Source organism: Mycteria americana, unplaced genomic scaffold (assembly GCF_035582795.1).
Source record: "Mycteria americana isolate JAX WOST 10 ecotype Jacksonville Zoo and Gardens unplaced genomic scaffold, USCA_MyAme_1.0 Scaffold_52, whole genome shotgun sequence".
NCBI classification, from domain to species: domain Eukaryota; kingdom Metazoa; phylum Chordata; class Aves; order Ciconiiformes; family Ciconiidae; genus Mycteria; species Mycteria americana.
The window spans coordinates 158,926-171,150 of record NW_027445638.1 but is presented as its reverse complement, the minus strand read 5'-3'; positions in this window follow the sequence as shown (position 1 = coordinate 171,150).

Here is a 12,225-nt window from a genome sequence, read left to right as displayed (position 1 = left end):
GTGAAATTGAAACGTCCAGAGATTGCGCCCACAGGAAAGCTGCCAGCACTGAAAGCTGTAGCTGGTTTTCACTGTCCCTTGGAACTGCATTCGCTGCCACACAGACATTCGCGCTCTGCTAAAGCATTGCTTCGTAATGGGGCAACACTCTGTATGACTTTCTCCCAGTGCCTGGCAGTGAAATTGGAAACGTCCAGAGATTGCGCCCACAGGAAAGCTGCCAGCACTGAAAGATGTAGCTGGTTTTCACTGTCCCCTGGAACTGCATTCGCTGCCACACAGACATTCGCGCTCTGCTAAAGCTTTGCTTCGTAATGGGGCAACACTCTGTATGACTTTCTCCCAGTGCCTGGCAGTGAAATGGGAAACGTCCAGAGATTGCGCCCACAGGAAAGCTGCCAGCACTGAAAGCTGTGGCTGGTTTTCACTGTCCCCTGGAACTGCATTCGCTGCCACACAGACATTCGCGCTCTGCTAAAGCTTTGCTTCCTAATGGGGCAACACTCTGTATCTCTCTCTGGCAGAGCCCGGCTGCCAAATTGGAAACGTCCAGAGATTGCGCCCACAGGAAAGCTGCCAGCACTGAAAGCTGTAGCTGGTTTTCAATGTCCCTTGGAACTGCATTCGCTGCCACACAGACATTCGCGCTCTGCTAAAGCATTGCTTCGTAATGGGGCAACACTGTGTATGACTTTCTCCCAGTGCCTGGCAGTGAAATTGGAAACGTCCAGAGATTGCGCCCACAGGAAAGCTGCCAGCACTGAAAGATGTAGCTGGTTTTCACTGTCCCTTGGAACTGCATTCGCTGCCACACAGACATTCGCGCTCTGCTAAAGTTTTGCTTCCTAATGGGGCAACACTCTGTATCTCTCTCTGGCAGAGCCCGGCAGTGAAATTGGAAACGTCCAGAGATTGCGCCCACAGGAAAGCTGCCAGCACTGAAAGCTGTAGCTGGTTTTCACTGTCCCTTGGAACTGCATTCGCTGCCACACAGACATTCGCGCTCTGCTAAAGCATTGCTTCCTAATGGGGCAACACTCTGTATCTCTCTCTGGCAGAGCCCGGCAGTGAAATTGGAAACGTCCAGAGATTGCGCCCACAGGAAAGCTGCCAGCACTGAAAGCTGTAGCTGGTTTTCACTGTCCCTTGGAACTGCATTCGCTGCCACACAGACATTCGCGCTCTGCTAAAGCATTGCTTCGTAATGGGGCAACACTCTGTATCTCTCTCTGGCAGAGCCCGGCAGTGAAATTGGAAACGTCCAGAGATTGCGCCCACAGGAAAGCTGCCAGCACTGAAAGCTCTAGCTGGTTTTCACTGTCCCTTGGAACTGCATTCGCTGCCACACAGACATTCGCGCTCTGCTAAAGCTTTGCTTCGTAATGGGGCAAGATTCTGTATGACTTTCTCCCAGTGCCCGGCAGTGAAATTGGAAACGTCCAGAGATTGTGCCCACAGGAAAGCTGCCAGCACTGAAAGCTGTAGCTGGTTTTCACTGTCCCTTGGAACTGCATTCGCTGCCACACAGACATTCGCGCTCTGCTAAAGCATTGCTTCGTAATGGGGCAACAGTCTGTATCTCTCTGTCGCAGAGCCCGGCAGTGAAATTGGAAACGTCCAGAGATTGCGCCCACAGGAAAGCTGCCAGCACTGAAAGCTGTAGCTGGTTTTCACTGTCCCTTGGAACTGCATTCGCTGCCACACAGACATTCGCGCTCTGCTAAAGCATTGCTTCGTAATGGGGCAACACTCTGTATCTCTCTCTGGCAGAGCCCGGCTGCCAAATTGGAAACGTCCAGAGATTGCGCCCACAGGGAAGCTGCCAGCAGTGAAAGCTGTAGCTGGTTTTCACTGTCCCTTGGAACTGCATTCGCTGCCACACAGACATTCGCGCTCTGCTAAAGCTTTGCTTCCTAATGGGGCAACACTCTGTATCTCTCTGTGGCAGAGACCGGCAGTGAAATTGGAAACGTCCAGAGATTGCGCCCACAGGACAGCTGCCAGCACTGAAAGCTGTAGCTGGTTTTCACTGTCCCTTGGAACTGCATTCGCTGCCACACAGACATTCGCGCTCTGCTAAAGCATTGCTTCGTAATGGGGCAACACTCTGTATGACTTTCTCCCAGTGCCTGGCAGTGAAATTGGAAACGTCCAGAGATTGCGCCCACAGGAAAGCTGCCAGCACTGAAAGCTGTAGCTGGTTTTCACTGTCCCTTGGAACTGCATTCGCTGCCACACAGACATTCGCGCTCTGCTAAAGCTTTGCTTCCTAATGGGGCAACACTCTGTATCTCTCTCTGGCAGAGCCCGGCAGTGAAATTGGAAACGTCCAGAGATTGCGCCCACAGGAAAGCTGCCAGCACTGAAAGCTGTAGCTGGTTTTCACTGTCCCTTGGAACTGCATTCGCTGCCACACAGACATTCGCGCTCTGCTAAAGCATTGCTTCCTAATGGGGCAACACTCTGTATGACTTTCTCCCAGTGCCCGGTAGTGAAATTGGAAACGTCCAGAGATTGTGCCCACAGGAAAGCTGCCAGCACTGAAAGCTGTAGCTGGTTTTCACTGTCCCTTGGAACTGCATTCGCTGCCACACAGACATTCGCGCTCCGCTAAAGCATTGCTTCGTAATGGGGCAACACTCTGTATGACTTTCTCCCAGTGCCTGGCAGTGAAATTGGAAACGTCCAGAGATTGCGCCCACAGGAAAGCTGCCAGCACTGAAAGATGTAGCTGGTTTTCACTGTCCCCTGGAACTGCATTCGCTGCCACACAGACATTCGCGCTCTGCTAAAGCTTTGCTTCGTAATGGGGCAACACTCTGTATCTCTCTCTGGCAGAGCCCGGCAGTGAAATTGGAAACGTCCAGAGATTGCGCCCACAGGAAAGCTGCCAGCACTGAAAGCTCTAGCTGGTTTTCACTGTCCCTTGGAACTGCATTCGCTGCCACACAGACATTCGCGCTCTGCTAAAGCTTTGCTTCCTAATGGGGCAAGATTCTGTATGACTTTCTCCCAGTGCCCGGCAGTGAAATTGGAAACGTCCAGAGATTGTGCCCACAGGAAAGCTGCCAGCACTGAAAGCTGTAGCTGGTTTTCACTGTCCCTTGGAACTGCATTCGCTGCCACACAGACATTCGCGCTCTGCTAAAGCATTGCTTCGTAATGGGGCAACAGTCTGTATCTCTCTGTCGCAGAGCCCGGCAGTGAAATTGGAAACGTCCAGAGATTGCGCCCACAGGAAAGCTGCCAGCACTGAAAGCTGTAGCTGGTTTTCACTGTCCCTTGGAACTGCATTCGCTGCCACACAGACATTCGCGCTCTGCTAAAGCATTGCTTCGTAATGGGGCAACACTCTGTATCTCTCTCTGGCAGAGCCCGGCTGCCAAATTGGAAACGTCCAGAGATTGCGCCCACAGGGAAGCTGCCAGCAGTGAAAGCTGTAGCTGGTTTTCACTGTCCCTTGGAACTGCATTCGCTGCCACACAGACATTCGCGCTCTGCTAAAGCTTTGCTTCCTAATGGGGCAACACTCTGTATCTCTCTGTGGCAGAGACCGGCAATGAAATTGGAAACGTCCAGAGATTGCGCCCACAGGACAGCTGCCAGCACTGAAAGCTGTAGCTGGTTTTCACTGTCCCTTGGAACTGCATTCGCTGCCACACAGACATTCGCGCTCTGCTAAAGCATTGCTTCGTAATGGGGCAACACTCTGTATGACTTTCTCCCAGTGCCTGGCAGTGAAATTGGAAACGTCCAGAGATTGCGCCCACAGGAAAGCTGCCAGCACTGAAAGATGTAGCTGGTTTTCACTGTCCCCTGGAACTGCATTCGCTGCCACACAGACATTCGCGCTCTGCTAAAGCTTTGCTTCGTAATGGGGCAACACTCTGTATCTCTCTCTGGCAGAGCCCGGCAGTGAAATTGGAAACGTCCAGATATTGCGCCCACAGGAAAGCTGCCAGCACTGAAAGCTCTAGCTGGTTTTCACTGTCCCTTGGAACTGCATTCGCTGCCACACAGACATTCGCGCTCTGCTAAAGCTTTGCTTCCTAATGGTGCAGCACTCTGTATGACTTTCTCCCAGTGCCCGGCAGTGAAATTGGAAACGTCCAGAGATTCTGCCCACAGGAAAGCTGCCAGCACTGAAAGCTGTAGCTGGTTTTCACTGTCCCTTGGAACTGCATTCGCTGCCACACAGACATTCGCGCTCTGCTAAAGCATTGCTTCCTAATGGGGCAACACTCTGTATCTCTCTCTGGCAGAGCCCGGCAGTGAAATTGGAAACGTCCAGAGATTGCGCCCACAGGAAAGCTGCCAGCACTGAAAGCTGTAGCTGGTTTTCACTGTCCCTTGGAACTGCATTCGCTGCCACACAGACATTCGCGCTCTGCTAAAGCATTGCTTCGTAATGGGGCAACACTCTGTATCTCTCTCTGGCAGAGCCCGGCAGTGAAATTGGAAACGTCCAGAGATTGCGCCCACAGGAAAGCTGCCAGCACTGAAAGCTCTAGCTGGTTTTCACTGTCCCTTGGAACTGCATTCGCTGCCACACAGACATTCGCGCTCTGCTAAAGCTTTGCTTCGTAATGGGGCAAGATTCTGTATGACTTTCTCCCAGTGCCCGGCAGTGAAATTGGAAACGTCCAGAGATTGTGCCCACAGGAAAGCTGCCAGCACTGAAAGCTGTAGCTGGTTTTCACTGTCCCTTGGAACTGCATTCGCTGCCACACAGACATTCGCGCTCTGCTAAAGCATTGCTTCGTAATGGGGCAACAGTCTGTATCTCTCTGTCGCAGAGCCCGGCAGTGAAATTGGAAACGTCCAGAGATTGCGCCCACAGGAAAGCTGCCAGCACTGAAAGCTGTAGCTGGTTTTCACTGTCCCTTGGAACTGCATTCGCTGCCACACAGACATTCGCGCTCTGCTAAAGCATTGCTTCGTAATGGGGCAACACTCTGTATCTCTCTCTGGCAGAGCCCGGCTGCCAAATTGGAAACGTCCAGAGATTGCGCCCACAGGGAAGCTGCCAGCAGTGAAAGCTGTAGCTGGTTTTCACTGTCCCTTGGAACTGCATTCGCTGCCACACAGACATTCGCGCTCTGCTAAAGCTTTGCTTCCTAATGGGGCAACACTCTGTATCTCTCTGTGGCAGAGACCGGCAGTGAAATTGGAAACGTCCAGAGATTGCGCCCACAGGACAGCTGCCAGCACTGAAAGCTGTAGCTGGTTTTCACTGTCCCTTGGAACTGCATTCGCTGCCACACAGACATTCGCGCTCTGCTAAAGCATTGCTTCGTAATGGGGCAACACTCTGTATGACTTTCTCCCAGTGCCTGGCAGTGAAATTGGAAACGTCCAGAGATTGCGCCCACAGGAAAGCTGCCAGCACTGAAAGCTGTAGCTGGTTTTCACTGTCCCTTGGAACTGCATTCGCTGCCACACAGACATTCGCGCTCTGCTAAAGCTTTGCTTCGTAATGGGGCAACACTCTGTATCTCTCTCTGGCAGAGCCCGGCAGTGAAATTGGAAACGTCCAGAGATTGCGCCCACAGGAAAGCTGCCAGCACTGAAAGCTGTAGCTGGTTTTCACTGTCCCTTGGAACTGCATTCGCTGCCACACAGACATTCGCGCTCCGCTAAAGCATTGCTTCGTAATGGGGCAACACTCTGTATGACTTTCTCCCAGTGCCTGGCAGTGAAATTGGAAACGTCCAGAGATTGCGCCCACAGGAAAGCTGCCAGCACTGAAAGATGTAGCTGGTTTTCACTGTCCCCTGGAACTGCATTCGCTGCCACACAGACATTCGCGCTCTGCTAAAGCTTTGCTTCGTAATGGGGCAACACTCTGTATCTCTCTCTGGCAGAGCCCGGCAGTGAAATTGGAAACGTCCAGAGATTGCGCCCACAGGAAAGCTGCCAGCACTGAAAGCTCTAGCTGGTTTTCACTGTCCCTTGGAACTGCATTCGCTGCCACACAGACATTCGCGCTCTGCTAAAGCTTTGCTTCCTAATGGGGCAAGATTCTGTATGACTTTCTCCCAGTGCCCGGCAGTGAAATTGGAAACGTCCAGAGATTGTGCCCACAGGAAAGCTGCCAGCACTGAAAGCTGTAGCTGGTTTTCACTGTCCCTTGGAACTGCATTCGCTGCCACACAGACATTCGCGCTCTGCTAAAGCATTGCTTCGTAATGGGGCAACAGTCTGTATCTCTCTGTCGCAGAGCCCGGCAGTGAAATTGGAAACGTCCAGAGATTGCGCCCACAGGAAAGCTGCCAGCACTGAAAGCTGTAGCTGGTTTTCACTGTCCCTTGGAACTGCATTCGCTGCCACACAGACATTCACGCTCTGCTAAAGCATTGCTTCGTAATGGGGCAACACTCTGTATCTCTCTCTGGCAGAGCCCGGCTGCCAAATTGGAAACGTCCAGAGATTGCGCCCACAGGGAAGCTGCCAGCAGTGAAAGCTGTAGCTGGTTTTCACTGTCCCTTGGAACTGCATTCGCTGCCACACAGACATTCGCGCTCTGCTAAAGCTTTGCTTCCTAATGGGGCAACACTCTGTATCTCTCTGTGGCAGAGACCGGCAATGAAATTGGAAACGTCCAGAGATTGCGCCCACAGGACAGCTGCCAGCACTGAAAGCTGTAGCTGGTTTTCACTGTCCCTTGGAACTGCATTCGCTGCCACACAGACATTCGCGCTCTGCTAAAGCATTGCTTCGTAATGGGGCAACACTCTGTATGACTTTCTCCCAGTGCCTGGCAGTGAAATTGGAAACGTCCAGAGATTGCGCCCACAGGAAAGCTGCCAGCACTGAAAGATGTAGCTGGTTTTCACTGTCCCCTGGAACTGCATTCGCTGCCACACAGACATTCGCGCTCTGCTAAAGCTTTGCTTCGTAATGGGGCAACACTCTGTATCTCTCTCTGGCAGAGCCCGGCAGTGAAATTGGAAACGTCCAGATATTGCGCCCACAGGAAAGCTGCCAGCACTGAAAGCTCTAGCTGGTTTTCACTGTCCCTTGGAACTGCATTCGCTGCCACACAGACATTCGCGCTCTGCTAAAGCTTTGCTTCCTAATGGTGCAACACTCTGTATGACTTTCTCCCAGTGCCCGGCAGTGAAATTGGAAACGTCCAGAGATTCTGCCCACAGGAAAGCTGCCAGCACTGAAAGCTGTAGCTGGTTTTCACTGTCCCTTGGAACTGCATTCGCTGCCACACAGACATTCGCGCTCTGCTAAAGCATTGCGTCGTAATGGGGCAACACTCTGTATCTCTCTCTGGCAGAGCCCGGCAGTGAAATTGGAAACGTCCAGAGATTGCGCCCACAGGACAGCTGCCAGCACTGAAAGCTCTAGCTGGTTTTCACTGTCCCTTGGAACTGCATTCGCTGCCACACAGACATTCGCGCTCTGCTAAAGCATTGCTTCGTAATGGGGCAACACTCTGTATCTCTCTCTGGCAGAGCCCGGCAGTGAAATTGAAACGTCCAGAGATTGCGCCCACAGGAAAGCTGCCAGCACTGAAAGCTGTAGCTGGTTTTCACTGTCCCTTGGAACTGCATTCGCTGCCACACAGACATTCGCGCTCTGCTAAAGCATTGCTTCGTAATGGGGCAACACTCTGTATGACTTTCTCCCAGTGCCTGGCAGTGAAATTGGAAACGTCCAGAGATTGCGCCCACAGGAAAGCTGCCAGCACTGAAAGATGTAGCTGGTTTTCACTGTCCCCTGGAACTGCATTCGCTGCCACACAGACATTCGCGCTCTGCTAAAGCTTTGCTTCGTAATGGGGCAACACTCTGTATGACTTTCTCCCAGTGCCTGGCAGTGAAATGGGAAACGTCCAGAGATTGCGCCCACAGGAAAGCTGCCAGCACTGAAAGCTGTGGCTGGTTTTCACTGTCCCCTGGAACTGCATTCGCTGCCACACAGACATTCGCGCTCTGCTAAAGCTTTGCTTCCTAATGGGGCAACACTCTGTATCTCTCTCTGGCAGAGCCCGGCTGCCAAATTGGAAACGTCCAGAGATTGCGCCCACAGGAAAGCTGCCAGCACTGAAAGCTGTAGCTGGTTTTCAATGTCCCTTGGAACTGCATTCGCTGCCACACAGACATTCGCGCTCTGCTAAAGCATTGCTTCGTAATGGGGCAACACTCTGTATCTCTCTCTGGCAGAGCCCGGCAGTGAAATTGAAACGTCCAGAGATTGCGCCCACAGGAAAGCTGCCAGCACTGAAAGCTGTAGCTGGTTTTCACTGTCCCTTGGAACTGCATTCGCTGCCACACAGACATTCGCGCTCTGCTAAAGCTTTGCTTCCTAATGGGGCAAGATTCTGTATGACTTTCTCCCAGTGCCCGGCAGTGAAATTGGAAACGTCCAGAGATTGTGCCCACAGGAAAGCTGCCAGCACTGAAAGCTGTAGCTGGTTTTCACTGTCCCTTGGAACTGCATTCGCTGCCACACAGACATTCGCGCTCTGCTAAAGCATTGCTTCGTAATGGGGCAACAGTCTGTATCTCTCTGTCGCAGAGCCCGGCAGTGAAATTGGAAACGTCCAGAGATTGCGCCCACAGGAAAGCTGCCAGCACTGAAAGCTGTAGCTGGTTTTCACTGTCCCTTGGAACTGCATTCGCTGCCACACAGACATTCGCGCTCTGCTAAAGCATTGCTTCGTAATGGGGCAACACTCTGTATCTCTCTCTGGCAGAGCCCGGCAGTGAAATTGGAAACGTCCAGAGATTGCGCCCACAGGAAAGCTGCCAGCACTGAAAGCTGTAGCTGGTTTTCACTGTCCCTTGGAACTGCATTCGCTGCCACACAGACATTCGCGCTCTGCTAAAGCTTTGCTTCCTAATGGGGCAACACTCTGTATCTCTCTCTGGCAGAGCCCGGCAGTGAAATTGGAAACGTCCAGAGATTGCGCCCACAGGAAAGCTGCCAGCACTGAAAGCTGTAGCTGGTTTTCACTGTCCCTTGGAACTGCATTCGCTGCCACACAGACATTCGCGCTCTGCTAAAGCATTGCTTCCTAATGGGGCAACACTGTGTATGACTTTCTCCCAGTGCCCGGTAGTGAAATTGGAAACGTCCAGAGATTGTGCCCACAGGAAAGCTGCCAGCACTGAAAGCTGTAGCTGGTTTTCACTGTCCCTTGGAACTGCATTCGCTGCCACACAGACATTCGCGCTCTGCTAAAGCATTGCTTCCTAATGGGGCAACACTCTGTATCTCTCTCTGGCAGAGCCCGGCAGTGAAATTGGAAACGTCCAGAGATTGCGCCCACAGGAAAGCTGCCAGCACTGAAAGCTGTAGCTGGTTTTCACTGTCCCTTGGAACTGCATTCGCTGCCACACAGACATTCGCGCTCTGCTAAAGCATTGCTTCGTAATGGGGCAACACTCTGTATCTCTCTCTGGCAGAGCCCGGCAGTGAAATTGGAAACGTCCAGAGATTGCGCCCACAGGAAAGCTGCCAGCACTGAAAGCTGTAGCTGGTTTTCACTGTCCCTTGGAACTGCATTCGCTGCCACACAGACATTCGCGCTCTGCTAAAGCTTTGCTTCGTAATGGGGCAAGATTCTGTATGACTTTCTCCCAGTGCCCGGCAGTGAAATTGGAAACGTCCAGAGATTGTGCCCACAGGAAAGCTGCCAGCACTGAAAGCTGTAGCTGGTTTTCACTGTCCCTTGGAACTGCATTCGCTGCCACACAGACATTCGCGCTCTGCTAAAGCATTGCTTCGTAATGGGGCAACAGTCTGTATCTCTCTGTCGCAGAGCCCGGCAGTGAAATTGGAAACGTCCAGAGATTGCGCCCACAGGAAAGCTGCCAGCACTGAAAGCTGTAGCTGGTTTTCACTGTCCCTTGGAACTGCATTCGCTGCCACACAGACATTCGCGCTCTGCTAAAGCATTGCTTCGTAATGGGGCAACACTCTGTATCTCTCTCTGGCAGAGCCCGGCTGCCAAATTGGAAACGTCCAGAGATTGCGCCCACAGGGAAGCTGCCAGCAGTGAAAGCTGTAGCTGGTTTTCACTGTCCCTTGGAACTGCATTCGCTGCCACACAGACATTCGCGCTCTGCTAAAGCTTTGCTTCCTAATGGGGCAACACTCTGTATCTCTCTGTGGCAGAGACCGGCAGTGAAATTGGAAACGTCCAGAGATTGCGCCCACAGGACAGCTGCCAGCACTGAAAGCTGTAGCTGGTTTTCACTGTCCCTTGGAACTGCATTCGCTGCCACACAGACATTCGCGCTCTGCTAAAGCATTGCTTCGTAATGGGGCAACACTCTGTATGACTTTCTCCCAGTGCCTGGCAGTGAAATTGGAAACGTCCAGAGATTGCGCCCACAGGAAAGCTGCCAGCACTGAAAGCTGTAGCTGGTTTTCACTGTCCCTTGGAACTGCATTCGCTGCCACACAGACATTCGCGCTCTGCTAAAGCTTTGCTTCCTAATGGGGCAACACTCTGTATCTCTCTCTGGCAGAGCCCGGCAGTGAAATTGGAAACGTCCAGAGATTGCGCCCACAGGAAAGCTGCCAGCACTGAAAGCTGTAGCTGGTTTTCACTGTCCCTTGGAACTGCATTCGCTGCCACACAGACATTCGCGCTCTGCTAAAGCATTGCTTCCTAATGGGGCAACACTCTGTATGACTTTCTCCCAGTGCCCGGTAGTGAAATTGGAAACGTCCAGAGATTGTGCCCACAGGAAAGCTGCCAGCACTGAAAGCTGTAGCTGGTTTTCACTGTCCCTTGGAACTGCATTCGCTGCCACACAGACATTCGCGCTCCGCTAAAGCATTGCTTCGTAATGGGGCAACACTCTGTATGACTTTCTCCCAGTGCCTGGCAGTGAAATTGGAAACGTCCAGAGATTGCGCCCACAGGAAAGCTGCCAGCACTGAAAGATGTAGCTGGTTTTCACTGTCCCCTGGAACTGCATTCGCTGCCACACAGACATTCGCGCTCTGCTAAAGCTTTGCTTCGTAATGGGGCAACACTCTGTATCTCTCTCTGGCAGAGCCCGGCAGTGAAATTGGAAACGTCCAGAGATTGCGCCCACAGGAAAGCTGCCAGCACTGAAAGCTCTAGCTGGTTTTCACTGTCCCTTGGAACTGCATTCGCTGCCACACAGACATTCGCGCTCTGCTAAAGCTTTGCTTCCTAATGGGGCAAGATTCTGTATGACTTTCTCCCAGTGCCCGGCAGTGAAATTGGAAACGTCCAGAGATTGTGCCCACAGGAAAGCTGCCAGCACTGAAAGCTGTAGCTGGTTTTCACTGTCCCTTGGAACTGCATTCGCTGCCACACAGACATTCGCGCTCTGCTAAAGCATTGCTTCGTAATGGGGCAACAGTCTGTATCTCTCTGTCGCAGAGCCCGGCAGTGAAATTGGAAACGTCCAGAGATTGCGCCCACAGGAAAGCTGCCAGCACTGAAAGCTGTAGCTGGTTTTCACTGTCCCTTGGAACTGCATTCGCTGCCACACAGACATTCGCGCTCTGCTAAAGCATTGCTTCGTAATGGGGCAACACTCTGTATCTCTCTCTGGCAGAGCCCGGCTGCCAAATTGGAAACGTCCAGAGATTGCGCCCACAGGGAAGCTGCCAGCAGTGAAAGCTGTAGCTGGTTTTCACTGTCCCTTGGAACTGCATTCGCTGCCACACAGACATTCGCGCTCTGCTAAAGCTTTGCTTCCTAATGGGGCAACACTCTGTATCTCTCTGTGGCAGAGACCGGCAATGAAATTGGAAACGTCCAGAGATTGCGCCCACAGGACAGCTGCCAGCACTGAAAGCTGTAGCTGGTTTTCACTGTCCCTTGGAACTGCATTCGCTGCCACACAGACATTCGCGCTCTGCTAAAGCATTGCTTCGTAATGGGGCAACACTCTGTATGACTTTCTCCCAGTGCCTGGCAGTGAAATTGGAAACGTCCAGAGATTGCGCCCACAGGAAAGCTGCCAGCACTGAAAGATGTAGCTGGTTTTCACTGTCCCTTGGAACTGCATTCGCTGCCACACAGACATTCGCGCTCTGCTAAAGCTTTGCTTCGTAATGGGGCAACACTCTGTATCTCTCTCTGGCAGAGCCCGGCAGTGAAATTGGAAACGTCCAGATATTGCGCCCACAGGAAAGCTGCCAGCACTGAAAGCTCTAGCTGGTTTTCACTGTCCCTTGGAACTGCATTCGCTGCCACACAGACATTCGCGCTCTGCTAAA